Raw genomic sequence first — 11,017 nt, 5'->3', positions numbered from 1 at the left:
ATTTGTTATCAAATCAATGCAGGCTCAGGTTGGGGGCACAGAGGTTAGGTGACCACCCAAGGTGATCCTAGGGACTCAGCCCCTGAGTTCTATGGAAGCCCTGGTGGACATTCAATCCATGTTAATTGATAATAGTGACAGATCTGGATTTAACTCCCCCAAAATGTGGATCCCAGTGTGTGTGAAACACAAAAACCATGTATTGAGATTTATGCTCAAGTGATTCAATCAATGAGGCCGTTGAGGTCACTCAAAAATGGAGTTTTAGAAATCAGTTGATTCAAGGGCTGCTTTGGACCATGGCTCAGTCTTAGGCTCTCTCAGTCATATCTTCCTCTTTGAGGAGAGAAATGAGAATGAGCCTGATTATCTGTTCCACTGTGTTGTTGAGCACTGTGATGGTTAATATTGAGTGTCAACTTGATTGGATTAAAGGATGCAAAGTATTGATCCTGGGTGTGTCTGTAAGCATGTTGCCAAAGAAAATTAACATTTGAGTCAGTGAACTGGGAAAGGCAGAATCATCCTTAATCTGGGTGAGCTGCCAGCATGGCTGGAATATAAAGCAGGCAGAAAGCATGAAAAGACTAGACTGGCCTAGCCTCCCAGCCTGCATCTTTCTCCTGTGCTGGATGTTTCCTGCCCTCGAACATCGGACTCCAAGTTCTTCAGTTTTGAGACTTGGACTGGTTCTCCTTGCTCCTCAGCTTGCAGACAGCCTCCTGTGGGACCTTATGATCATGTGAGTTAATACTTAATACACCTCCCCCCTTTATATATCTATCTATCCTATTAATTCTGTCCCTTTAGAGAACCATGACTAATAAAAGCACCACTGTCCACAACTCAGGAAGCTGATTCTTTTCTGAGGCTCTCATTCTAGGCCGTTGTCCTCTGTGTGATGGTTTTGTCATTATATTTATAAGCACACATGCACACGCACGACACACACACACACACACACACACACACACACACACACACACACACATAGATTACACCGGCAGGGAGTAATGCCATCCATAAACTGTCCACTTTATTTTGTAGTTAAACCTACATCATACAGTACAAGGAATAATTAAAAGGACACAAGATTTGCTCAGGCAGGGAGGAGGCATCTTTGTTTTTGCTTGTGTGTCTGTAGGTTGGTCTACTGAGGTTGTGCTCTGTTGGTGGTTCCACTTCCATGGCCAAGCTGAGCTTAGCTCTTGGCTGCAAGTTGGGCTGAGGTTTGCTTTGCTTCATGAGTCTTCATTCAGGGGCCCTGGCAGAAGAGGCAGCAGTGGTCTGATGGGCAATGCTCTTCTCAGGGCAATGCCAGAGAGGCAAGAGCACACGTGGAGCCATGCTGCCTCTAAGGCCAGACTTGGAACTGGTGCTGTTGTGTCTGCCTACATTTCATTAGATAAAGTGAGTTAGGGGCCTGCACTCCACGTAGAGGTGTGGGGAAGTGTAATTCCACCTTGGAAGAGGAAGGCAGGGAGTCAATGTTCTTGATCCTCAACCCACTTTACCTCAGGAGGTCAGCTGAATGTATGTGTATGTAATATATTCTGTCGTTTTAAACACAGAGGCACCCACCTGCGTGGTGAGATCTCTGAAGTGCTGAAGGACTTCAATGCTTGGACATTTAACATATATGGACCGTGTTCAACTATTTTAGCACGAGAGCTTTCCCTGTATTTATTTTTTCTGGTCTTTCTTCTGGCCTCTCCACATTAATTCAGGTCACTCGCTGTTAAAAAAAGAGACAAGATAGTGTTTCAAAGAAAAATGTTCTGTATGAAATATTTAAACCTGGTTAAGACTACCAGCAAGATGGAGTTGAATGTTTTATGTGATAACTGGTGCTCAAATCTTGGTTCCCTTCAGGGAGGAGGGGAGGAGCAGGGGTGGTCAACTCAGGCCCGGGTGCTTATGATTCAGTTGCCCAGAGGAATTTTCCACCCAAAGTCAAACACCCATGCTGAGATGTTGGATTCTCTTGGTTTATTCAGCAAGAAGAATGGAAGTTAGAGTTTCTAGTACCCATCACTCTGGAAAAAGAATCAAGAGAAGAGGGGTGCAGGCAGGGATGTGTTACTGTTTTTTAAGGATCTTCCCTGTACTAGAGACTGTGGCTGCTCTTTTATATGTGAGGGTAACTACGGCTTAGATAAGTAACTTATCTAAGTTCTCATGGCTAGAGAGAAGTGAGCCAGGCAGGATTCAGCTTCCAAAAGCCTATCCTCTTGGCATGACACTGTATTTGGATGGAATGGTATTTTTTTCCATACCTCAGTGATGGGAAGCTCATTTCTTATAGGGCAGGTTACAGAGAGAGAGCTCAAGATTGTAGCAGTGACCTAATACTGACCTTCGGGCTCTTTACAACTTCTGCTGGTACTGAACAGCAATCTCTTGTCTCTGGCAGTTCTTTAAACTTTCCTCCTTAGTCTTCTCCAGGTGAGTTCCTTCAGTTCCTTTTCACATGACACAGTGTTCAGTTTTAATCACCCTTGGTTATCCTTTTTCAGATGAACTCTAGCTTCTCGTAAGTGAAAAGGAATGAACGAAAAAGCCAGAAGAATTCTCAAAAAGACAGGCAAGCCCACCTGCTTTATCTTGGTGTGACAAGGGCAGGTGATTTTCTGGTTTGGGTTCTGGCCCGGAAGTATAGGCAGCCCCTTGTCCATTACACTGCACGGACATTCACCCTTGGGCAGAGGCTGTGTTGTGTCCACGGGGTATTGGGCTCCAGACCTGGTTTGGATGTGCAATAGAGTTGAAACCATAGAGTTGGCTATCACCTGCTTCTCTATGGTTATTTATTAGCCAGATATTTATTACACCACTTAAAGAAGAGACACAGGAAGGGGAGGATAAACTGAGAGAGGACCCAAAGTGCTCAAGTTCCCCATATCTCATTCCCTCCCTCTCTGATGGTAGATGACAGGAGATCATCACCAATTTGCCCTTGAATAGCCCAAGGTTATAGAATAAGCTGTCTGCACTACTAAAGAATCATGATGTGGATTAAATAAACAGATGTGGATAGCTGTGGGTTTATGAATACATCTTGATAGGTATGGATTTATGAATAAATATGAAGAATATGAAACACAAAGATAATTGAAAGGAAGATAAGTAGTGTGCTTCAAAGAAATGCACCAAGGAAATGGACTTGAACACACAAAAATCTCCGTGGCTTGATTCTTAGTATAAAGCAACTCATATCTTGTTTGGGGAAGAACTTTTCCCATTCTCTTGGTATCTTAACCAAAGCCACATCTTTCCTTGGTGCTTTGTGGAGCAGATCTACTCAAGCAAGTAACTGCTTTGAGTACAGACCTCTCCGTATTTACTACCATGTCCAGGCTGGAAGAAGAAGTTGAGTTTTAGAACTCAACTGGCACTGTCACTACCTGAAAAGGGGATTTTTGGCAAAGCCCCATGTTATAGATTAAATTGTGTACCCCCCAACTTCAATTGTCCTTGTCCCCAGTACCTCAGAATGTGACCATTTGGAGACAGGTTCTTCACAGAGGTGTGAAGTTAAAATGAGGCCATTAGACTAGACCTTAATCCAATATGACTGATGTTCCTATAAGAAGAGGGAATTTGGCCACAGACACACATAGAAGGACAATGATGCGAAGAGACACAGTGGCTGCTTTCAGAGGACCCAGGGCTCCCTTTGGCCAGACATCCCTGTGAAAGAATGCAGGTTTGGGGGTATCCACTGGTGGGGAGGGAGAACAAAATAAATGCAGATTCCTACCAAGAAGATACCTTTCTTCCCCATTGGAGAGGATGGCCAATGACAAGCCAAGAAGAGAGACCTGGAACAGATCCTGTCTTCACTGCCCTCAGAAGAAACCAATCCTTCTTGACACATTGATTTCCAACTTCTAGCTTCCAGACCCGGGAGATAATACATTCCTTTTGTTTAAGCCACCCAGTTGATGGTGTTACATTAGCCCCAGCAAACAAACACCCCCCATTCAGAAAGACATATTGTATGCCAGATAAGAGGAGGAAGAGGAAGAAAGGGAGCAAAGAATGAGTTGGGGGGAGCTTGATGGTCTCAAGGTACGTGTGGGTAGTGGCCAAGTTTGGGAGGGGAGGAGGGATCATTGTTGGCAGGTCCTGCATGAGGTCACTGCAGTGAGTGTTTATTGCAAATAAATTTAAAAATCAATTATCAGCCCAAACTGAAAAATAATTCTAAAATTGAGGTCATTTTCATTCTTAAAAAAAAAATTTAGTGGGAATGTTGCAGTCCACAAAGCATGGGTATGCCAGTAGGGAAGAAAAGTATCTTCTTGGTAGGAATTTACATTTTTTTCGTCCTCCCTCCCCACCAGCGGATACCCCCAACCCTGCATTCTTTCACAGGGATGTGTGGGTGAAGGGAGCCCTGGGCCCTCTGAAAGCAGCCACTGTGAATTCCTTTAGCTAGGGATTTGATCGGGCTGTTTTCGTTCTGCTTTCTATTAAGATGAACTGCCAGTGTGTGTTATGTCCAGACAACCACCTTGTGGAAACCCAGAGAAAGCTGCAAAATAGAAACGAGGTAATCTCCTTGAAGTGGCTTGTCAGGGCCTTCTCAGGTCAGCGGGGAGGAGCTGAGCGCCACAGCGTCCTTGAGATCTGAGTGGGGTTGCGAGAGTGCCCGGTGCCTGCCTCCTCACACCCTTGGAAATCACAAAGAGCCTTTATGTCCACTGCAGCCTGTGAATCAGCTTTCATCATTGGCACCAAAGACCCGCCACTCTCGGGTAACAAAGGACACGAAGATCAATCCCGAGGGAGAAGACTCCAGTTCCAGAATGTCCCTTTGTCCAGAAACAGCTGTGTGGAATTCACGACTATCCAAGGATGGAAAGATCACAGGATCTCTTTCTTTCATTGTCTACTTGTTCGTCTGGGCGCCACACTGTGCTTCTACCATCTACGGAGCTGCCCACCACCGTGAAGGCATGAGGCCTTAGGTTAAAGATTTATTCTTTTCTGCAGAGGCTCAAGGCAGCTGTTAACTCTCTCCTTGCCTTTGTTTCATTAAAAAAATTTATATTAATATCATTTGGAAATCTACAGACATAAGAGTATATACATCACATATGGACAATTTGAAGAGCAATAAAGCAACTGACACCTGTATACCCATCTTTAACTTTAAGAAATAAATTCGCCGCCTTCTTTCAGGGGCATTGTAGTAATACCAGTGGAACCTTGTTTCTCTTTGGGAGACTATCTTTTGACATGGCTGTGTTATCCTATCAGGCTAGGAGGCTCAGAGGGTATAAGAATAATTAACTTGAGTGTTGGCCTCTGTCCTCCTACTGATGTACCAAATATTAACAAACAAAGGAATAGCACTGCAGCAAATCACTTTGCTTGTCAATGTAGCTCAATTAGAAAAAACCTGTTTCAAAGTTTATAGACAGTAACCACGTACATAAACCTCTATCCATCCATCTACTCATCAATTCATCTGTCTGTCCATGTACCCAATATTTGATTCATTTGTAACCCATTATTCATCAATCAAATATTTACTGTGTGCCTACTGTGTACTAAACACTCAACAGACCCAAAAGGAGTGGGAAGAGAATGGGGATAAGGGTCAGGAGCAGAGCTATCTTCTAGCCTGTTTTCCTTCTCCCAATTCAAGCATCCTTGACCCTTTCCTTAGTGATGTGGGAAATAAAATGATGCCTTTGTCCCAGGTGTCAATATCACAAGGACATTCTACAACTTCTTGGCTCTAACCAATTAGGGATGGTTTGCCTTCTAGATTCTCAGCTCTTCAACTTTCCCCTGAACCCTACTCTCAATCTAGTATAAGCTCAAAAGGACCGTAGAACCTTAACCCACCTTGTGCCAGGATGTATTCTGGTGTTCTCTGGGGGTGACATGAATGTCATGGCTGAGAAGGACCCCCACTTTCAGCTGGGCCTCGTTGGGAAATTGTATAAATGAGTGTCGATCTACAGAGTGACAGCTCTGGGAAATGAGACTTTCAGCAGATCTTCTGCCACTGTGGAACTTCAGGGTGGGAGCAGGTACATCTCATGGGACAAGGAGAGTGGATTAGGTATAATAAACTCAGGTTTCCTTAATTTACTTGTTCTTCTCCAGGAAAAAAGGATGGGATCACATGTATTGATATATGTGTTATGTGCCGGGCACTGAGCTAGGTTTGATAGAATTTTGTCTTCACAAAACCCTCCTAAGGAGATGTTCTTATCCCCATTTTATGGAGGAAGAAACTGAGGCTTTGAGAGAGTAAGTGGCTTGCCCAAGGCTTCACAGTCCAGAAGAGATGAGGCTGATAGTTGAAGATGTCCTTTGTTTACAACACTGTTCAACCTCTTCTGTTCAACATGAGTCAACTGCTAAAGGGCCAACAGCACTGCACTAAAATGTGCTGCAAGTCATCCCAGTCAACGCAACCCATGCCTGCCGCAGAGACACCTGCTGTCCCCTGGTACCTGAAACTCTCTACTGCTCTGGGAGGGAACAGGGCTGATTCAGGACACAATGGCAAATTGATCATTTTTCATTTTCATATAGCCCCCGTCACTGACCTCCTCTTCCTTTTCAATATTTCCACCTCTTTGGGGTATCCAATGCCCCAGTGTAGAGAAGCAGCCTGACACAATGGGGTGTCTGTGGGTTTGGGATGGAACCGCGGCTCTGCAACCAACTGGGAGACCTCAGGTAAGCTTCAGTTGCCTCATCTGTAAAAACGGCAGCAATGGGGTCTATGTTGCATTGGTAGTCTAGCCATAGAAACTGGCATACACAGCAGAAACTCATCAAATGGGACTCAGTTTTTCTTAGCTTGATCTGCCTACAGCATTGCTTCATGACCTTGACCTCTCATCCTGTGTTCACAGTTGTATCCAAGGCTTGTTTATCACACCTCTCCCCCAATCTTGATTAGGTTTCCTAAGGCATTTGTGACAATTAAAAGTGGAATGGGGCCGGGGGCAGTGGCTCAACCTGTAATCCCAGCACTTTGGGAGGCCGAGGCAGGTGAATCACTTGAGGTCAGAAGTTTGAGACCAGCCTGGCCAACACAGTGAAACCCCATCTCTACTAAAAATACAAACATTAACTGGGTGTGGTCATGTGCACCGGTAGCGCCACCTACTTGGGAGGCTGAGGCAAGGGAATCACTTGAACTTGGGAAGTGGAGGTTGCAGTGAGCTGAGTTCGTGCCATTGCACTCCAGCCTTGGCAACAGAGTGAGACTCCATCTTAAAAAAAAAAAAAAAAAGGAATAGGTAGCTCTTTCTGGACATATCTTTGTATCTTTGCATTTGTTTTTGTAGAAATAGCAACTTAGCCCAAAGAATGAATCTCTGCTGGTGATACTTAAAGCAAAATGATGGTCCACTGTAGAAGATATTTCTGAGCAAATATTTACTGATTCCTAAAATCTTGATGACGAACTCCTTGATGCTCTTCAACATAATCCATTCTGTCTTCTGTAGCTGGCTCTACATGTGATAATGTTGGTGAAAGTTGGAGAAACACATTACCAAACGTATTACCATTTTGAATGTAGAACTCATTTAGTCTCTAAATTCTCTCCCTGATTGTATTGTTTGTATCTGTCGTTGTATTACCAGGAATCCTTAGACCTAAGCCTCACTAGTACAATTAAAACCATCAAACTAGGGAATTATCAGACTGGGAGCTGATTTCTTGGTGAAATGTCATGTACTTAACTGTTGCTGATATCCTGCAGCTAACTGTTCACCTCACCTCCACTAGCGTGGTTATTATGACCAAATTGCAGTGCATGACCAAATTAGCGATTACTGTGTTTGGGCAAATATGATACATCTCATTTAATGTTTATCTTAGCGTGAGACCAACCAACCTCTAAACACACAGAATCTAGATCAATTTCTTTTAAATGAGCACATAGTAATTTTTGTCTAATCATTCTGGAAGAAATATAAATGTCTGCAATTGCTTTGGAAATTAACCCCACACATGTGGACATATGCCTGGCCACACACATACATACACACCAAGCACCATCAAAGGTTGCAACCTCTGAATTTTCATGATAATCTTAAAATTGGCTAGGACTTTAGCAATTATTTGATCTGAAGAGTGAAGAAAAGGAGGTTTGGGGAGGGGAAGGAAAGCCTGAGTTTGCCCCGCTAGTTGGTGACACTCTTTGTCTAGTTTTTCCCCGTGTCCAGTGACACATATGTTCTTCCTCCTTTCCCCTCTTCCCTGAAGTTCGATGCACTTTTCCGGACATTTTCTACAAACTACACAACTGGCTCCCCCACTTTCTTTAGGTCTCTGGTCTCCCTTTGCCCCCAACATAAAGTGGCGTCCTAACCCTCAGGACTCCCTAGTCTCCAAGCATTTACTCCCAGCTTCCAGCTTCAGGGTTTACTACCTGACGGCTCCAACTGGAATGTAAGCTGCATGAGAGAAAGGACTTTGTTTTGTTCACTGAAAAGTCTGTGCCACCGACAACCATGCAGGGTGCACAATAGGTGTTCAGTAAGTATCTGTTGAATGAATAGATGGGCATCAACTAGTGAGAGGCAGAGACTGCAGAAACGAAGGTGAGCAAAAGGCCTCTGCCCTCATGGAGCATTTAGCCTAGTGAAGGAGTCGTGCATTGGCAATCACGTGGGTGTGATACATTCTATGAGAGGAATTACAAGAGGTCACAGACGTGCACAACAAGGGGTTTTGACTTGGTCCTGGGGTGCTTAGGACAATAGTGGGAAAAGCCCATGCATACACTGTGTTTGTGTTGTGATTACTGAATCAGACTTATAGAACACATTCATCCCTAGTATATTTGAATGATGTTTTGTCAAATACAAGTTGATTAGGTTGCTGTGTGACTACCTTAGTCTCCAAATAGGCTGTGTTTGGTGATTTAAGAGCTTAGTGGTGATGGGATGATCCTTTAGATAAGATTGTGTAGAGATACATATTCTAGAGATCCATGTATCAGTGGATACATGGAATCCACCCTTGATCCACTGGATGTTTTTTGAATGAATTTATTCCAATGGGAAGGCGGGACTCAATTTTTCGGTATCTCCCTGGGGAAATTCATTTGGGAGAGAAGACTACTAAATGAAGTTAGACTACTAAATGAGTTTTGTCTACCAAGGGTCTACCAGAGAGACCACATGATGTCGCTGTTGCTTAAATATATACGAAAACCCTTTTGTGAGGATTAGTTTATAAAGGAAGTTTCAGGAAGATGGAAAACTGCTGTTCCAATAAGAGGAACACTTTTATACACATAAAAGGCATTTTTAGACAAAAAAACAAAAAAAACAGCTGACTTATATCCCAAAGCTTCCTTTTACATTTTTATTTATTATTATTTTTCCTTTACTCAGCAATATCAAAACTGTCTTGGTCTTACCTGACAATTTCTTCTGAAGAATTTAGAGTGCCATTATGTCTAAGTATCTTATATATTTAAAACTTGAGGAATTTTAAAATGTAAATGTTTCATTGAAACATTGTAAAATTCAGAAGAATAAAAATGACATGTGTTGTGAACAGAGGATTAGAATTACTTCACTTTCTGCACCTGAGACCCTCTCAAAAAATGATCACCTATAAACAGATTACATCCACCTACATTCCTCAAATCAACATGATTTACTTAATATCAGTCTATTGTCCACTTTTAAAAACTTTTTCTCTCCTTTTTCTTTTCTTTCTCTCTTACTTCCTTTTTACTTCTCAGAGAAATTTTTGTTTCTTTTATCATTTCATGGATTTATTTTGTGATTTTTAGTTCATTCATTTCTGAAACATTTACTGCATACCTGTTATGTGTAAGATCATGTTCTAGGTATTGTAAAAGACAGAAAGTAGGTGAACATGTCATTTCCATATATAAGACTCTTACAGTTGTAAGATTGAAGACAAATTCAGAAAAATAACAGAATGAATCTTCATTGCATGTCAGACCCTCTACCAAGTTTTTAACATGTTATCTCACTTAAATCTCATGATATCTCTTGTTAACTGCGTTTTACAGGTGGGAAGACTGAGATTTAGGAAGGATCAATAATTTGTCTAAGGTTAAACAGCTTGTGTATGTGGGGGCTGAGAATCGAATCTCAGTACATTTGGCCACAGAGCTTGTGATATGCTTTTTTAGACTTGCAGTAGTATCGGGCAAAATCGTTAAAAATAGAGGTTTAAAGTGCAATGGGAATTCATCTCTGGGGAGATTTTATGGAGGAAGTGGCATTTGAGATTGGCTTTCAAGGGTGAATAGTATTTCCCCTGCTAGAGATGAGAAGGGACTCTCTACCAAACAAAGGTTTAGTTCTAGCTCATGGTATATTTACAAGCTAAACCAATAAAGGTCTTGGTTTTCACACATTGACTCAGGGACCCAAGCTGAAGGGCTACTGTCTTATAGCTGCACACTCTGGAACATAAGCAGAAGAGAAAATGATGCATGAAAGTTGTGTTGCCTTTGCCTGAAATTGACTCATGTCACTCTGCTCACATTTCACTGGCTAAAACGAGTCATATGGTCCTGGTTAACTGCAAGAGGGCTGGGAAATGTAGGGAACAGATGGAATATTAATGAACATGCTGCCTCTTCCCTATTATTGTCCTGCCTCCCTGGAAATATGGAAAATATGCATTATTATCCAGATTTAATCAGTAGGTAGACTTGGGTACAGAAAGATTGAGTGACTCACTCAGGATCACGTGGTCACCCTGGTCATAGCTACCAAGAGCAGGTAGCATAGGCAGATACTGACATGGCATTATTCCAGGAGCCTCTCTGCTATCCCCCACCGCCACGTCTTATTTCCTCCAATGATTGGTTGGAAAAGATGGAATTCCTACAATTTGAAATGATTTTCTTTGGCTTAAGCCCTCAGTACTTTACAGCTCAAAACAGCCTTTAGAGAAATGCCATATTGAGCCTGACACATTGAAGCCCCTTTTGGAATGACGGGATGTGGGTGGTGTTTTCTAGCACAAATAAATAAATAAA

This window comes from Piliocolobus tephrosceles, chromosome 18, assembly GCF_002776525.5.
Source record: "Piliocolobus tephrosceles isolate RC106 chromosome 18, ASM277652v3, whole genome shotgun sequence".
Lineage (NCBI taxonomy): Eukaryota > Metazoa > Chordata > Mammalia > Primates > Cercopithecidae > Piliocolobus > Piliocolobus tephrosceles.
The sequence above is the reverse complement of the archived record's forward strand: the minus strand, read 5'-3'. Positions refer to the sequence as shown.